General features: G+C 36.2%; 1 pseudogene; it reads left to right on the plus strand.

Annotated features, from left to right (window-relative positions):
• The first annotated feature begins 9,589 nt into the window (after positions 1 to 9,589).
• LOC149158778 (ycf20-like protein pseudogene) lies at positions 9,590 to 10,190 on the plus strand (annotated as a pseudogene).
• Positions 10,191 to 19,878: the final 9,688 nt, after the last annotated feature.

Here is a 19,878-nt window from a genome sequence, read left to right on the forward strand (position 1 = left end):
GTCTGCCCTCCTTCCAAAAAAAATAACCCTCTACAACGTCACATGTGGCTAACATGATGGGGATGGTAGTTAATGTAGTTAATAACAATGATTGTTAAATTTCATGGAGAAACAATTGTTTCATGCATGATGTCATCTAGTCAACTAATATTTCTCAATTCCTGGTGATCTAAGTGCAGTAAGGCTATTAACCAACAAGAAAAATTACATTTGACATACTATTTTAACCTCATTGATAACTCACAAGATCCATATGAACATCCTCTATTGTACAAGTAGGGGTCACATTCATTATTGGTGGAGAGTAGGGGAAATTCGCCTTCATTGTGTTGTTTAATAAGGTCCCTAATTCTCCTCTGAACGATTGATAGTATGCCAATAAAGCAATGATCACCCCCTAGCTTAGGAATGGTCAAGGGGTACACAACAGTAATAATAATGGTATACACAACAATAATAATACAAGTAATTGAAATTACACGCAAGGTTTCATTTATTAGTTCATAACTCCACCCTCACTTTCATTTTCTATCATCTATTTTCTTTTGTTGCTTTTCTTTAGAACAGATAGCTTTGTTGTTAACATGTTTTTATATAGGCTATTTCTCCGATGTCCATGCATATTGTTTGACAAGATGAGTTCAACATTGCAAGTGAAGCAAATGGAAACATATCATGGATCTTAAGGTGCAAGACCTCAAAGAGAAGTTGATATTCTCTAGTAAAGACTTAGTTTGTAATGAAATAAATCAAAATAAGAATAGTATTGATCAAATTTCCTTAATCCCTTCAAAACGAATTTTTGACTTTATCAAAGGAGAGGAAACGAATCCCATTGCTCCATGTAGTTTTATATGGATATAGAAAAAAGAACCAAGACAAAGAGCTACAACTGCAATGCAATATGAAATGTAAGTATTTCAAAAATGCATTGTCTAGATCATTTGAAACCACATTTATCTTTCTTTGTATGTACTAACATTTCAAAAAAATTGGTGTAGTTATCATTTTCCATTTGCCTCAAAGGAAAAAATAGGGGATCCTTCACCTAAACGAATGACCTTATTTATGTAGAAGAGGGGTTGTCAATGCCATTTTATTGTGAAGGTTATGAATGAAATTCTTGACAGAGGAATACTAACTTTGAATATGTATGAACATGAGGATGGGGAAGGTTGGCCTTGTCATGGCCAACATGACACTTCAGGTGAGACCAAAATGTTGCATAGGCCAAATATTTCAAGGGATTTTGTTGTGTATGTAAAGAGTTGTTTCTTTTTGGGAGTGCCTATTGATATAGTGTGTATAACCCAAGTTAAGAGACATGTTGACATGGATACGGAAACTCGAGATAGGGATTTCTTCTTATATAGAAATTATATTGTAAATATATATAAGAGGTTGGAAAAGGGAAATTATCAATTTCACAAAAAGGATGAAATGAGTGTAAACTTTTAGTATCAAAAGTGTTGTGAATATTTTTTCTTTTACCAAAATCCCAATGGTGTGGAGGTCCCTTTTATAATAGGGATTCAAACAAAGTTGATGTTGGATACAGTGGTCAAGCTATCACATAATAGCTTAATATCCATGGACTCAACATTTAATACAGATAAATATGGGGTAAGTCAGATGCCAATGATTGATTGAATATACTTATTTAAGTTGTAGACATTCAATATGATTAATACCTTGTATTTGACTTTAAGTAATGCTAAATATGACAATATCAGTTGTATAAACTCATCGAATTTGATGAACAAAAATGCAGGGTGCCAATTTCATGGTTTATCACGTCACGAAACACATCAGATGATATTGTACTATAAATGGATAAAATCATGCACAAATGTTTCCAAATCCATCTTAATTGGAAAGTCAATGTCTTCATGGTTGATGATGCATTGGCTGAAATAATTGCCTTAAGGTAACTTTAGCATTGCTATAATATAACCAAACATTAATTTATTCTAAAAATATCACACTAAAATGCATTAAATATGATAGGAGGATCACAGGTTGTGATGTGATCTTATGTGTTTAGCATGTATGGAGGACTTGGTTAAAAAATGTCAATCGGTTGGCCACTAGTTCCATAGAAGCCAATGAGATGTTCATTTAGTTAGGTTTCATCATGAAACACACTCCTAATTCTAAAGTGGATGATGCAATAAATCACTTTTTTTTTATCAAATTTGTAGATGAAGAGAAATTCTTAGACTATTTCCACAAGAATTGGGTTGTTGGGGATAAGATTCGTAAGTAAACAAAATTTTCGTATTATATGCATTTTTGTCTTCTATTAAGGTGATATATTGATACCAACATAGTTTTATTTACAAGTAGGTATGTGGATGAAATGTTTTCAAGAGTTTCCTCATGCCAATCAAGAGACCAATAATTTTGTTGAGTCGTACCATTGCTACTTAAAAACAACATTTCTATCCAATAGAAGAAAAAAATGTTCCCGTAGGATGAATTGGTTGTTGCATATGCTACTAATAACCATTGACCCTTTTTATTAGTTCAAGGGAATCTTAAAAGAATAAGGATTTCTAAAAAAATATAAGATAGAAAATAAACTTGAATCATCAGTGGAAAGAGCAAGAAAAATTATGGATACTTGTTGTTGTCCTCATGAGAGCATAACCCATGATTACTCGGTGAGAAGTTAGACAGATCAAGGTAAAAAATACCTTGTCACCTGGTATCGCATGGACTTTATAACATGTGAATGTCCATGGTTTATTCATGGAAACATTTTAAAGCATACCATAAAGCTTAATTGGTTGTATTTCCATTCAGATAATTCAAATCCATTGTTTCATCAAAATGCATAGAATAACATATTCAATGACCCTCCTGAGATCAATGTAGAGCCCCATAACCATGATTTAGATGTTGATGCTACTCTTATGGCCAAAAATATTGTTGATGTAGATGAGGGGGCACTTCATTTGGCAAGGGAGGAGTTTTTTATCCATGTAAATCTAATTTTAGATAACCTTCCTACTTCTTTGACAAAAACAAACTAGTTGAATGGTCTAGTTAAAAAAATGTTGTATGAAGCCAATAATTTTCACATTATGGATTTTGACTTTACACATGGGTTGGGTTCTCTTGATTCATATTTGAAGAGGAAGAAGAGTTTCCTTAGTCCTACAAAGAACATATTAAACAGCAGAAAAAACAATGGTTTGGGAATTGATTTAAATCTTGATCCATCAAAATATGAACCATTTGAGTTTCAATACCTCAATAAGCATGGACATCGTCGATCAAATAATTCCCTGTCTATGATTTCAGGTTAGTTTCATGTGTTGAATTGAGTCATTGTTTTAGATTTGTGTATTTAGTCGTCACCATTCTTTAATATGCGGTATGTTTATTTTTATAGCAATGCTACAACCCATAACAATGGCGATAAACCAATATCAAAGGGAGATGCAAGAACATCCAATCTTACCTGCCATGCTAGGTACAATTGATGCTTTGTTTCATTATGTGTGCACATATACCTTGATGCTATAGCAAGTTTCATTGTGCTAACATATGAAACTTTTCTAGGTAACTATAGAACAAGTGGAAAAGCATTATCTTCTACCATGACTAATCATCCATGGAAGGGCTTCAATTCTAGTGGGAATCAATGAGCTATGAATAAACAATAGGTAAGTACTTTCCAGAGAGTGTATGCATGTATTTTTCAAAGTGATGGTACAATTAAATGCATATTAAATTGGATAGGGTTATTTCATTTATTTGGTTTGAGTGGTAAAATATTCTTAATATTCCTTATTCTTCCATGTGCAATTTTCATGAGCCTCACATTACTTGAGTTGGTAATGGATATGAAAATACCTTCCTTTCTAAATTACTTCATTTGTTTTAGGATTGTTGCAACATGATTTTGCATCCCTAGTTATCCTAATTATATTGTTAGATAGCCCTTTAAGAGGCCCATGTGACCCCTTAGCCCAATTTTGAAATAAAGGAACTAGTCTTCCCCTTTCAACTACCCAGAAAAGTCATGAAAATCAATCTTTTATTATATTTTGTAGTCTGAAAATTAACAATAGAAAACACTTCATTTCATATTGTTCATTGAGTCTAATAAAACCTTAATTTGCTATATTGAATTCAACTTATTATTTTTTTATGCAAACCTTTGATTTCCAACACCACATTTGAGCCTTGATTTGCTAATCATTCTAAGAAACCATTGATGTTTTGTACTCCTTAAGTGGGCTAAATTTTTTAAATACAAATATGAAATTTCACTTGCTACAACCAAACCCTAAACCCAAATTTTTCTTAAGTCATTTGGTCACTCCTTTCACTCATACCTTGTTGGACTTATATTGCCTAGATATTCCCCCCTTGATCTAAGGAGAAGTTTTCCTAAAGAGAGAGATAAGGCTTACCAAGATGTGGTTCAACGATTAGGTGGGGAGATTTGGTCCCACATATTTTGTGGTCCAATCCCAAGTAAGACCATGTATGTCTGAAAATTTCTCCAAACATATCTCTTCAGTTACAAAAAAAAACGTCATTTAAATTATATACATGATTGTACCCTAACTAAGACAACATCTACATACTTTCCAGGATTACTAGGGTTATTAAAACCCCTTCCCCCTTAAGGGGAACATCATCCTCAGTGTTCTATAACTATATATGATAAAAGAGAACATGAAATGAACTCATCATATTGTTAGCGTGCATGTGGTTCTATGAATATCTATAATTCCATCACATTTTCTTTATTTAACAAATAAATATGGTTGGGCTTCTTGCATTCGTTCAATCATTTCCCATATAGCTTATTTGAGTCCAAATCATTTCCACGGTAATTTGACTTGTCCCATTGATCAGTTCCTGAGACTGAGATCCCTCTTCTCTAGGATGTTATAGCCTCAAGTTGCATTGTGGAACATACATCTAGAATCCTTACCCTAAACATTCGGACATGTTTCGTAAGCAAGGGGGTGAAAATTACCTGGGTGGAAGTTGTCAATGATTTGGAGGAAAATCATGAAACCTATCCCTATGCCTACAGTAAGGTATTCAACATACAAGTCACTATAGATCAAGGTTACCAAGTGACAAACACTTCTTGAATCGTGACATGGATTATGCTATACAATTAGCCACTATGGTTGAGACTGTAACCATGAACAAGTTGTATGTTTAAACCCTGATGTACACTTGAACACCATGGCCATCCCATATGATGCACATCCACAATATGGATGGTTTATATGACACATGGGACAATATTATCTTTAGGAAATAGTAGGCATGAAGCAAGGCCTTAAGTTTCCTTAACATTGGGCCACTAGATTTCAGACCATGGTATTTGGTACTTGAAGGATCCTAGAATAACACCCCACTTGATGTATCCATCGTAATTCAAGAAGAAATCCCACTACATCTAGAATAATGTGGTCCATGCATGAAGTGACATACCATTAGGCCTATTAAGACTTTGACTCTACCTAGTATGTGCCTTACTCCTTTTGCATTGACCTTGGCTTATGATAACTTAGTTACATACGTTTTTTTGGTAGACTCAACTGTCATGTATATTAGTTATTTTATACATACACCTACTCTCTTTAATGGATGCTCACTTGAATGTGAAGAGCAAAGGGGCCCATGGATGTATGTACTTGTGTAGTCTTAGATTATGCTCAAATAGGAGAGTCCTACCTTCAAAAGCTTGGGTTTCACCTTAAAATGAGATACCTTATTCCAAGAAGAATTTTAATATGAAGACTGTGTGCACTTGTGTCATCCCTGACCATGCTAAATGAAAGAATTTGTTGCCATTAATAGTCCAAGTTTCACACTTAAAATAATTCAGTGCAATTTCTGGTTGAGGAAATATACAGATAAGATGTTTATCAACCATTACACTCTGTAGTCACTACCAAGGCATTTAATATCATGAATCCCACATTAGGTTGACCCTATGGATGGGTAAGATAAATTATTTAATGATGATATTATTATCATTAACATGTTAACTTTGATGGATAATATTCTTAGCTTGTCAGTTAATTAAATCCAAACTAATAAAATCTAACCAGAGCAACCTAATAGTGACAAAAAGGGTGTACATTAGTCTTGCATCCTATTAAATCACTATAGCTAAGGTAAGCCTGATAAATGTTCAAACCACTTTATGTTTACTTATCCCCTAGGTTGGGTGTCTTTTCTCTTTGAATTTCTAAGAAGGTGGGACTGTTTGGAAGTGAAATATTGATCGCTTTCTATTGTTGTTTTGTATCCTTTGTTGCAGCACCCTTAAGGCTGAAAATTGACAGGGATAAGATCCAAGACACCCTCTAGGCTAAAAATAAAACCTCTGTATTGTGTATAATTTTAAATTCCTAGACATCTCCATGCGAGGACCTTGTTTATGAATCTATAATGGCTACCAAACTAGTACTGCAAATAGTGCACAACAAGGCAAACAAGTGAGAGGAAGTGCTCAAATTCAAATTCTCTAAGAGGCCATAAGGACTTGCTGGCTCAAAATTCCCACTGCCACATATTTACTTATGGTCATCTTAGACAACCATTAGCTTTGTCATCATAAAGCTAAAGTGGCTGTTGTCTACAAGCTTATGACTGTGGTTTATTTGGGTTCAAGAGTAATTAAATATACCTAGGCTCTTGTAGGAATTTTAAACCATTGGTGAAAATTATGAGTTCAAGATCTTAGTAAGAAAAAAATAGTATAGTTAATGCACTTATCAAGTTACCATTTGAATGTATCTATTATGCACTTACCAAGTTATCATTGAAAATATTTTCAAGGAAATTGGCATTACAGATGCGAAAGGTGATGTTGTAGAATACTCTTACATAGAATTTTGACAAATTTTTGTTTGTTGTAGTTAAGGGAGTGCGACACAACTTTGTTGTGTTTTATTTAGAAACCCCAGGGTGTGGATGATATGTACAACATCTAACTATGTTGAATGTATTATTTAAATTTTGTATGAATATTCTATCTCGGTTCAAGGGGTAGATTCTTGTACCCTTAACAAGGTGTTGGATAATAAACAATGGGAAAATCATGTGTTGATTATTGTGCTATGGCTCCTCTTTTTTGATGAGTATTTGGTATGGTCTATTCATTACTTGAAGTTGCAGTACTATCATGGCCCCCTTCGAAATATTGAGATTCTCAAAACTTGTGAGATTGATTATACTTTGACAAATTTTCTTGTTACCTCTGATTCTCCGTGTGCTCTTATTTACAGTTATATTATGGGTCTTGGATTTTAACAAGTACAAATAGTATAGGAAAAGGTGTAATGTTAGCATGACTTGTGGAGCCCTCCTTTCCTAGAACTGACTTGTCTAGAGTGGAGGAAAACATACAAGAAAAACGTAATTACAAACAACTTTAAACATATTGAGGAAATCTAAATGCCTTGGTCACCAACAAACTCACGCTTAATGATGCCATTGAGCCAATATTATTTCTGGAATTTCCATTTAAAATTGTACAATAGTTTGAAATACTGACTTTGGTCTAGAGTGTTTTCATTCAATTTTTGGATTTAATTCCTTTCTTGAGGATAACCACATTATTTGATTTGAAATTATACTAACCCCATAGGAACCATAATTTCATACTTTATATCATTGATGGAAGTCCCCTGTTGTTACCAAAGAACCAACCCAAATAAATAAAGGATCTAAGTGAGGTGACATTGTCTCTACTCCTAGGGGTTAACTGGACTCTTTCTAGTTTGTAAAAAAGGTTTTTTAGTTTATAACATACAATATCTCAAGTGATGACTTCTCACTACATAACCCAATATTTGGCATTCATATTGTACATGCATGCCACACATTTATATTTTACAAAATTCTTAACACAATCAAGAACACAAGTTATTCCATTAGCTTGTCACAATTTAATCCCCAAACAATCTAACTAAGGGTGAGTTAAATACATATATTGAAGTTTAAAACACTTATTTGTGTCCTCTGAACTTTTCAATTGTCAAGCTTGGCTTTGGGAGGCTCTCAATCTTCGAAACTCAAGAAATTTTTTACAATGTCAATTTTGGATGATGAATTCTTTGGAAATACTTGGCAGCATGTCTAGAGATAACATATGTTCTTGAAATAGGATATAGGAGTAATAGTTTTATTGTCCATTGTATGAATTTATTTTAATTTCATTTGTAGAGAACCAACCTCTTGATACACCTGTACCTTCAAACTTTTTGCATCTATTGTGCACTTTGAACTTGATAACTGATATTTACCATGTTTGGTTTTATTTTTCTCTTGCAAAATTCTCTCTTTATTGCTTCTAGGAAATCTCTTAGTTACCTTCAAAGTCTCTTAAATGCAATACCCTTCAAATTATTTTTCAAAATCTTTGATGCATATTATGATATCTTTAACTTATTACGCTCAATGTAAAATACTCCTAATTTCACTTATGTTTTGTGTGTGTCCTATGCAACAAGACTAATTTCAATGCTTACTACCAAACATTATATAGGTTATTGGTCTCAATGTACTTCCCCATGTTCTATTCACTGGTGTTAGAAGCCTCTCAATTATGGCATATTGTATGATTTGCTGCAACCAACACTGTGAATGGAAATGTCTCGCCATTAATCCCAATATTGATAATAATAAAAAATTCCCGAGGGGTCCTGAATTGCAAGGGGGAGTAGCATATGCTTCAGGATGTTGATGGAAGCAAGAAATATGTAGGGAAAGTTTTGTGGAGATTCCATTTTGTAAACAAGGATAAATTTTAGTAGGGAAAGTTTCATGGAGATGTCATTTTATAAACAAGGATAAATTTTAGTATCTCATATATATTTTCCATGTTCGATTGTAATCCAAGTTCCATGGTTAATGTTACTTATATGCAACTATAGGTAGAAAATTCCCAACAACTTCTACACCTTCTCTATTGGTTTACGCAATATTGTAATTTAACTAGATATGAAGTTTACTAAGATATCATAGAAAATATTTCTAGATACTTTGTCTAAGCACTACCAGTTCTCTACCATATATTGATGTATAAGACATGAATTCTAATGTATAATTAAAATCCTACTACATTAAATGCATGAGAACTTGTGCTCTTATTTTTATGTGTTCAGTTTCTATTATGATATCTCTCTCTCCCTCTAAAGAACATCATTTAACTCTTCATTTATTCTTGTCCATGGTGACATCAAACATGGAATGTGTCTTTTCTTTAGTTCTAATTACAATTCTCAAATTAGGCTTGAAGTTGTTTTTCTCCAATTATATGATTAAATCAACTAATGGAAGTGATGGGGCAACATTAAGGTAAATAAATTGTTCAATTCAAAAGAATCTTGTAGTTGTGAAGGAAGCAACATCTTCTCTTTGATTTTAAATTTAAGTGTTACATTAATGTAGACACGCATTTGTATGCACTTTAAAAAGTATTTGTGGATTTAGCTATGATAGTGGATTCTTAGAAGTGGGTTCTCTATTGTGCTGCACATCTTCAAGGTTTCAATAATATACTGTGGAAACCTACATTATACAACCATCAACAAAGAACATGTTGGGAATACCTTATCCAATAGAATGTTCAAATTTATCAATAACAACACAAAATATTTGTAACGTGAACTCAACTAAAGTGAGTTATAATGGAAAATGTGTATTACATTTTAGGATCTAGTCAATATCACGATTTAAAAATAAAAGTTATAGTTCAAAGTGATAAGCTTGGCAGGTACTTTGTGCATTAAATACGTGAGAAAATTATGACTGAAGTGGTGGAACTTTCAATGAAGAGATACCAGGACATCAAGTCTTGGTAACACTCTCTTGGGTAGAATAGTTTGTGCAAGTGCAAGTTAGCTCTTAGAGAAAATTAATGGATCTCGAAGAAATTTTCCAATGAAACCTTTCCTCCTGCTCCTAGATTGTTATGCAGCAAATGCATTAGTTACAATCATTGGGAAAACAAGTGATTGGGATGTTTGGTAGCTGGTATTATAGTTGCTACAATTGAGGGTATTTGCATTGTTATGTATATAAATACCATACCCATAGCCAAGCTACAGTCTCCAGTTGCTACTATAAACTTCTGGAAAGCAAGAATCTACTTAGGTCTTTTTGTATATTCCTTTAAACGTGGAAGCTACAAATTATGACAAAAACGACCAAAGTTGCAAATGGATGCTATTTTTCAATTCTTAAATTTTCCTAAAGTATATAAAACATTTTAAATTCCTTGTGATGCAACAATTTTTATCAACCATTAATATTTAAATGGTATGTCACCTATCTCTTCTATATGGAGTTGTTATTTTTCTTGTCACAACTTTGAATTTCCTTGTTCAATGTGTATCAACTTGTGTCCTAGTTCTTCTCCTAACATTTGGTGGATTTTTATTAGGTCATTCATTGGTACTTGGTTCATTTCCATCGAGGTTGATGCATAGGAATGGAGTGGAATTGTAGGTTTCATTCTTATTGGAGGTTTTCCAATGTGAATGTTCAATGGATTGGTCAACTTGAATCTATGCATATGTGTTTTCTGTTTCTATGCCAAATCCTAGTTTGAGAGTTGTGTTTTGAATTATTTCTCATGAGTTAGTTGTAATTGCTATACAATATCAAAATTTTGTTGATAGACTACCATCATTTCTCATCCATACTCTGTGTTTTGGGAAATAACTATTATGAAAACTAATATAATTTGATGAGTCATAGCCATTTTACATGGACCAGTGATTTTCATGATAATTTTGGGTGCAACCTCTAGTTGTGATGTTTTCTTCCTACTGAGCGTCAATCATATCTACATCATTAACTTCTTGTTTCTTGGGTCTTAGGATGACATAAGGGATGTTTCATTTTTCTATTACTTAACAAACTTTCCTATATCATCTTTTGCAACGACATTGATGCTACCTACATTAAGTGTAGTGGATTCTTAAATAGTTTGTTCCTATTGGGCACCCATCTGAATGTCTTGTTTCTCATTTTGGTGTTGCTCTAGTGTCTCTTGTGCTTCAATTTATATGACAACTCCCTTTGTGTTGATGGTCATTTCCTCATCATTTAGTATGTCTATAATCATATAATGTTTTTTTGCACATGTTTTCTTCATCTAGAATAGATTTTATTCTAAGAGAAATATTGTCAATAAGAAATTGATCATTTACCTCAGTAGGAGTGTCAACCAATTGTGGGATGCCTATAATATTTTATTGTTGACATCATGAGTCCTTGAATTTTGCAGGAACCCCATTCAAGTCAATAGAAATGTGTAAGTACTTTATGATCTATGACATCTTGTGCAACAAAAGGATTGGGCTATGTGCCTATGTTGGTTCTAAAATTATCTCTAGGATACTTAGAGGTTTTGCACTAAATTTTTGATGCATCGTTGGATTCTTTGGAGTTCCAATGGTGATGAATAAGTAAATCATTTAGTGATTAGTTTCTTTCATGCTCTTCCCTATAATTGACACATAATATAGAATATTGGGGATAATGGTTTTTAGTATTGGCACTCGAGGAGTTGATTCCATATTTTTCTATCTTATTTATTGTTAGTTAGATTTATTTAAAATGCGTTCTTGAGATCCACCTGGATAAAATACTCCATTTATGGAGTTGGAAGCAATTTCCAATGAAATATTTCCTGCTTCTCCTAGGTTATTATGCAACAAATTTATTAGCTACAATCATTGCAGAAACAAGTGATTGGGATGTTTGGTAGCTAGTATTGTAGTTGTTGCAATCGAGGATATTAGCATTGTTATGTATATAAACCCCATACCTATATCCAAGTTATAGTCTCTTGTTGTTACAGCAAAAGTTTGGAAACCAGGAGTCTACTTAGGTCTTTTTATATATTCTTTCAAACTTGGAAGCTATAGATTATGACATAGGTGGCAAAACTACAGATGGATGCTATTTTTCAATTCTAAAATTTGCATAAAGTATATAGAACATTTGATATTCCTTGCAGTGAGATAAATTTTATCAACCACTAATATTTTTATCCAATGCAAGTTATGTCAAGGGTCTTCTATCCCAATACATGGAGTTTAATTCTAAAGCACAAGATTGATGAAAATTCTTCAACAGGGTAATCTGGGTAAAGAACTTGAGGGCTTGATTATTTTCAAATAGAGCAAGAAAAGGAAGAGGCCAATATGACATAATTCAAAGGTTGGAAAATTTTACGTCCACTAAAACATGTAGAAGGAAATCATGTGGCAAGAAACCATGGGAAAGGACATCATGGTAGATGTTGTGTATATGTATCAGATGTGGAGAAGAAAAATGATGGGAACAATAATTCAAATCCTCAAGTTCCTGATTGTGAGAATATTTTAAGTAATTTGTTTGAGGGAAATTGTGGAAAGAACTATGTAAAAAATACCTCCCCTTATCTAAACTGATAACTATTTCCTCTAAGAAAAAATTTCAAAATTAAAAATGAAACAAAATCCCCTAATTAAGAGATTAAACACAAATTCCCAATAACCTTATTTGACTTGTCAACAATATGTTGAGAATTGGACATCGAGTGCATTACTCTTTTCCCATCACATGCCAAAAATATACCCATCTTCAAAATGCAGTCCATTCTCAAATTGACAATTAAGTTTTTGTGAGTTGTAAAAGTCTTCAAATATTGACTATCAAGATGATATTGGATGTTATGTTTTGTACTAATTATTTTATATTGGTTATTGAAGTAAAATTCCCTTGGACATGTAGGCATCGATCTAGGGACTAAAAAAAATGCAACATAAGCACCAGTTTATTGTCCTTGTAACTCATACGAAAGCAACAAATCAATCCCTTTTGACACTTGAAAAAATTTGTAGCTAACCTGTAGAAATTTCTATATAGATCAACTAGCTCTAATACCATGTAGAAATTCTATAAATTCTCTACAAATCTCACACTAAGATCATGTAGAAAATCTGATTGTAGATTAACCCGATAATGCAATATACCAAAGAAAAATGATATAATCTACTTCTATTATCACTTTGCTTTGTGGAAGCTTAAATATTGAGCAAGATCAAGTTGAACACATATAACCAGAAGAAGAAGAATCAATGCACATGAAACACAAAAAATATTCAGGGGGAAGCCTCAGCTAAAAACCCCACTATCTGTATTATCATACAAGGTGGAAATACATCATAATTATACAAAGCCTTAGCTCTCACAGCTAGCCGGCTCTCTGTACAATTCTCCTGGATTCTCATAGGCAATCAAAGCTTCTCACAAGCCTTCCTCTCTGCCCTCCAAGCTCCTATTTCCTTGTGCAATTCCTTTGGGATGATCTCCTTCACCCAGTGGAACACTGCTCTCACACACCGCTCTAACACACTATTAGGACTACGCAATCCTCAAGGAACATTACCTTGATTGCATGCATGAGTTTCCTTTATAGGAAAACACATGAAACTGATAGTACATTGTCCTTGACATTTAGCTCAATTGGGTCTTTCTCAGAATAAACATGCATGAGTTTCTGATGAGGTAATATTTAGTTATCTAGAGTACACTGGTTGAGTTGCTTGCATGCATCATCTGACTAATAATTCACAATTAGTTCCTTAAATAGTTTGGAACTAATTTAAATGGAATTAACTCAGTAAACTGAGCTAACTAATTACTACTCAAATATAACTCAATCTTAACTCCTTAATTAAGGGATAATCTCCTTAATTTAAGGGATAATTATTGCATGACTTTAGAAAGACTTCTAACTTGAATTTATCCAACTAATTAATACATAATGAATTAATCAACTATTTCCAAGCAACTGGTGAGACTAAATTCGATTAATTCACAATTTTAATTCAAGGACAAATTAAAATTGGAATATTTTGGACTCTATTTTTATCATTTCTTGTTGTTATTTTCAACACTCCCTCTCAACATGAAAGGAATTCAACTCGATCATGATCGTGAACCTTTGGAATGTTATGCATGCAACACTTCTCTCTAGTGTTGTTTCTCCAGCAACTCTAGAAACAAAACAAACATCTAACCTGAATTAGTATGATGCATTTTTATCAAAGTCTCTGGCTGCTATTGCCTTTGTCAATTGAAAACTTTGCACTTCTGCTGACTCTGCCTTTCTACATTGTGGTCAATCCTTCTTTGCACTCTTCAATATCTAACTGCTCTAGCCTCTGTCACTTTGATCTCTGACTGCATCAGTCCCACTGATTCCTCCCACTACTATGTACCTTGGGCTCCGTAGCAAGGTATGATCCATGAGATAAAACTTCTCAATGGACCCTGCCCAATTTCATCCTTCTTGGGACTATCACTTCACATCGCCCCACCTCACACCTATAGGTATGGCTGCATGTGATCCCTCTGCCCACTTTTCCAATTGTGGCTCCTCCACAATTGTCTGAGACTTCTTCTAGGGCTGCATGTTGAGAGGTAATTTACTCTCCCTCTCAACCACCAAGTCTCTAACATTTGCCTTGCTCCTCAAGGATTTTCATGCATCTTGAACCTCAAGAGTGTATAGGTTCTTGACTCGTGAACCGATCTGTTTCACTTGTCTTGTGGTGATGTGTCTAAGGAACGCCTTTCCTTTACTAAAGACAACATCATAGCCTTTGTCCTCCAACATCGCAATCGATACCAAGTTCTTCTTCAGTACAGGCACATACTTCACATCTGTCAAGGTGATATGAGCTCCATGCTCCCTTTGAAAAGCAACCATGCCTGCTCCTGAAACACTATACCTTTTTTAATCACCCATATCTTAAGGTCTTTCTCCTCCAAGGTACTGAATAAAATTTTATCGTCGGTCATGTGGAATGAGGTTCCATTGTCAAGATACCAAACACAACCCATCATCGATGACGCCATGCATTCGATGAGGGTAAAGTCCATTTAAAACTGAGAGGCTAATGCCTCACCTTCCAATCCTTTTGACGATCCCTTCTTGGACTTCTTCGATGGGAAATTAGTTGAATAATGTCCCATCTCATGAAAATTAAAGCATATCATTTTAGACTTGTCACCCTTCTTCCCTCCATGAGAAGAATTCGATTTGGAATGGGAATCCTTCCCCTTCCCTTTCCTTGCCTCCCTTGCTAAGGCCAAATTTTCTTCATCATTATCCTTGGATGAAGAACCATCTTGAGTGCTCCTGCTGATCTCCTCCTACATGAGATCCGACCATAGTCGTTTCCAATCCAACAGTTTCTCGCTTCCATTCACAGAGTCTTGGTAGCTATTCCAGCTCTTTGGAAGGCCAAGGAGAGTGAGGCTAACCATATCATCACACTACCAATCTCATCTTTGCAAGTGGTGATCTTGTTCAGATATGTGGAAATAGTATTTTCCTTGTCCATCTCGATTCTCGAAGCTTATCCATGAGCAGCAATTTCCTCTGGTCGCTACTATTCTGGTAGAGGTCCTTCAATGTCTTCCACATTGAAAATGGAGTATCCTTCCCATGGAGACTCGAGACAATATGGTCTCAAACTCCCTCAAGGATAATCCATCTCACCCTCACCACACACTTCTTCCACTCAGCCAACTCTTGTGCATTAGTTGAACCTGCATTTTGGATTTCTTGATCAATGAATTCCTTCAAGTTGTTGTCTTCTAATACAGCCTCCATGAGATCTTTCCATGCTATGTAATTTGAGCTGTCTTCCAAGGCATACTCGAGTCTCAGGCCATAGAATGCCATTGGCCAACCTTGAAGTATGATATGAATTCGATTTGCACTTGCAACCCCAAACTTCAAACTTCGAATTCTCTTCTCTGTATACTTTTCATAGCTCTGATACCATGTAGAAATTTCTCTATAGATCAGCTAGCTTTGATACCATGTAGAAATTTCTCTATAGATTAGCTAGCTCTGATACCATGTAGAAATTCAACAAATTCTCTACAAATCTCGTACTAAGATCATGTAGAAAATCTAATTGTATATCAACCCGATAATGCAATATACCAAAGCAAATACTATAATCTACTTCTACTATTACTTTTCTTTGCAGAAGCTTAAATAGTGGGCAAGATCGAGTTGAAAACATATAACCAGAAGAAGAAGAATCAATGCACATGAAACACAGAAAATACTCAGGGGAAAGTGGTGGGCTCCAGTATTGTAGCAATAATGCTACAACTCCTGAGGCTTCCTCTCTCTAATTTTATCAACCCGGTAGTTCATACAAACTTGGAAGCGACGGTGCTGTATGCACAAGTACTAGCTCTTGTCGCAGCTGTCACTTGGTCGGCTGGCACAAGTCCGCTAGGGCTCAAGCCAACTTCTATATGCTCTCAGAAGAAGCTTTCTAAATGATGAACGAAGGCTATCTCAAAGAAAATTAATCTACTTTGAAAAAATGAACTGAAAGCCAACCAAAACATGGAAACCCTAGTAAACCCTAATCTGACTAGTTTAACCTCTATGATGCAGTAGTGAGAGTGAAAATGTCCAAAAATGATGCCATTACTTCTAGTGATGTGAAATGCATGAACTCAAACTACTTCCATTGAAAATAACATTGTTTTTGTATTTTTTCTTAAGTGGTTGGAATGATTATGATTTGGTTTCTTATTAGGGGTTGGCTGTGCAGAGGTGGTGTGAAGGGAGAGAAAGCTTGGGAAAGATCAGAGGGGCTAGGAGAGGTCCCAGGGGGTCCCTAGCATTAGTCCACAGAAGTCCACAATGTTCAGGTGCTCGGCAACCGAGTTTGCAGGCTTCTACAGGATGTTTACAAGGGATCCTACAGGAAACTCGGAAACTCAGGGATTCTACAGGAAGTCTGCTAACTTCTACAGGATGTTCTACCGTGGGAGTTTTGGGTGATGGTGAAGTGATGGAGTGGTATGGGTGGATAGGTAAGATGGAGATGGAGCTTGTGATGGCTCAGGAGCAGAGAAATAAGATGGAGAAAGAGTGCACGGAGTTGGTTGGTGGATAGAAGGATGGAAGCAACAAAAGGTCAAGAAAATGGAGCTACGTGGGCAATGGAAGAGTTGGAAGGTAAACGAACTGAACAGAGGTTGAGTAGGTGACTTTAGGCATGGTTAAGAAGAAGAAGAAGGAAATGGAATGATACTGAGCAGTGTAAATAAAACATATTGCTTATGTCTTGCACCAAAAACGAGAATCCATTAACATGTGCTACCTGTGCTATTAAACCAATGAACAGCAATGTAAATCGTGAAGAGAAGTCGTGCATGGAGTTAGAATGAAGAAGTATGGCTCTAGAGCAAAATGCATGGAAGGATCTACGATTGCAATGACTGTGTGGCAGCTTGCATGAAAGCATAAGACTACATTTTTGGTGGTTGGTACAGCCCACACCCCCAATCTCTAGGCAGAGATGGCAGCGAGTGCACTATCAACCTTTTTTGAGCTCTAATGAATTACAATCCTCCTACTCTAATCTACGCAACTGAAAGCACTTGAACTATAAATGAATCCTACTCAATCACATACAAGAAATCAAATCAGCAGACTGTAAATTCTAAATGTATCTCAAAACAGAGGAAATAAATTGCTGCAAGAACACGAGTAACAATACAATGAAGAGGAGGTCTATTGCTCTCAGGTTGGGCCCTAACCTGAGAGCTATAGCTCCCTTAAAAGCTCAGAATTAGATCCAAATCTGCTTGCCTTTATTCATAATCAAGAGTCTAATGTCATGCCAAAACTGGCTTACAAAAACAAACACCGAGTTGTAGCTCGTGCTCAGAAATTACAATACTAGTTCAAAAGTTCAAAAAGCTCCTATCAAAGGCTACGACCTTCATATTTATACACAATGAAGATCAAGCTGGCTTCCTCCATTCGTGGAGCTTGGCTGTCCAACTGAAAGTCAAACTGCTGATCCTGTAGAATCTGTTGGCTGCCTCTAAGCTCGGTGGGGAGAGCTGTTGGAGCTCGGAGTTAAGGTGAAAATCACGAGGGAGGTTATTTAAGGCTGCAGACAACCCCCCTATAAACCTGCAATGCCACCTTTGCTGTCTCCTTGTCTCCTTCTGCGTGGTATTTTGCTCTCTTTAATGCCAAAATCCTGAAATCATCATGTATTAGCCACATAGATATAATGCCCGCCCTTCTTCCTACAAACAACACGAATATACTAAGAAATTAATGCATAAGTGATAAAAGATGAATGGTTGAGCAAGGTAAGTAGGCCAAATGAGCCCAAATTGTACCAAAAATTGGGGCTCATCATCACCGCCCAGCTAAAATATTTGCTCATCCTTGAGCAACTTTGCTCCAGCTCCTTATCCTTGGCCGAGAACTAGGGCCTGGAGCATGCTCTTCCTTTCCTGTGCTTGGTGGCCCTGCCTCTTCTGCCCCTGGCGCTGATGAGGGTGGCGCTTCCTCCCTCTTTCCTGTTTCCTTGAGCCGGGCTTCGGAAGCCGATTGGCCTATCCTTCGTGTCCAGGAAGTTATTTTTGGACTTCCCCTCTCGGGGGTGGCCGATGTTTTAGAGGGGGATCTTTCACTGGGTGAAGTAGGGACACCCCCTAAAATGGTTTGGCTGTTGGGTGGAGGCTGCGGCTTGCCTGTTTTTATTCTCTTACTTCTCCTAGCTTCAAAAGGTAGAGGGATCTCCCTCTCTCTCTTCTCCTCTGGCTTTGGAGGTGTACTGAGGGCGGCCAGCGCAGCTGCTGCCTCCTTTTCGAGAATGCCAGCCTTCTCTTTCTTGCGTTTTGCTTTCTCAGGGCTCCCTGTAGAGGGCCCCTTCCTTTCTGATTCCGAGCTTCCTGTAGAAGACCCTGCTTTACCCATTTTCGGGCCTTCTGTAGAAGACCCTGTTTTGGTAATTTTCGGGCTTCCTGTAGAAGCCCCTTTTTCAATTATTTTCGGGCTTCCTGTAGAAGACCCTTTTACTGTTTTCAGGCTTCCTGTAGAAGCCTGTTTCTGCTTTCCTGTAGACACAGGTGTCACCACCTTTGCTTGCTTTGTTGCATGGGTTTTGCTTTTTGGTTGGGTTGCGGGTGCTGATGAGGTACTTGGGCTGATGTGGACCATCTCAGCTTTGTCCATTCTACTCTGCAACCTCTTTTCTCTTGCTGACAAGATGGGTGTGTCACCTTTTTCTTTGTCATCCTTTTTCTCATGCTTCTTCTTTTGTTCTTTCTTCTGCACTGTGATCGGGGTCTTCTGGCCTGTTTCCTTCTTTCCCTCGGCCACTGATTCTTTTTCCTCACTGCTGGAGGAACCCGTTTCTTCAATCAACATCCTTATGTCTCCATCTCTTGTCAAATTCCTGAATGATTCCCATGAGAGGGGAACCTTATATGAATGAAGCGCATCCTCCACAAGAAGTTTGATCAACCCATGGTGGGCTACCTGATCTGGTATGCCTTCTTTTAACTTTGTGGCACACTCAATTAGAGACTGTAGCAGGAAATAAGGAATGCTCAGTTTCTTTTCTACAGGAAGATCAACCCGGTGCCTCAATTCAGTGAGCAACCGAAAGTGATACACGTACATGATGCTAAAACGGCCTTCACAGGTTATATACTTCATGATTTTTAGGCTAACTTCATTCCATGGTGGCAGCAAACTGGTTCTACGCACCCCATTTTTGTCCTCTGAGAATTACTCCTCAGGTGGAAAGAATTCTTTCTTGGCCTGCTGGCTCAACTTCCTTTCTTCCTTATCCCATGGCAAACCCATTGGAAGTTCAGTAATTCGACTGATATATTGCGAGGTGAGCTTGAGGCTTAGACCCCTGAAGCTCATTGTGGCCAGTGTCTTGGATTTGGGCCTCAGAGCCTGCAAAAACTCTTCTGCCACTTCATCGTCGTAACCCTGCAATTTGTCATAGAAAGATATCCATTGAACCCGTG

This window comes from Pinus tabuliformis, chromosome 5_2 (genome assembly GCF_031772625.1).
Source record: "Pinus tabuliformis cultivar Carrire ecotype Pingquan chromosome 5_2, CPIR1, whole genome shotgun sequence".
NCBI classification, from domain to species: Eukaryota; Viridiplantae; Streptophyta; class Pinopsida; order Pinales; family Pinaceae; genus Pinus; species Pinus tabuliformis.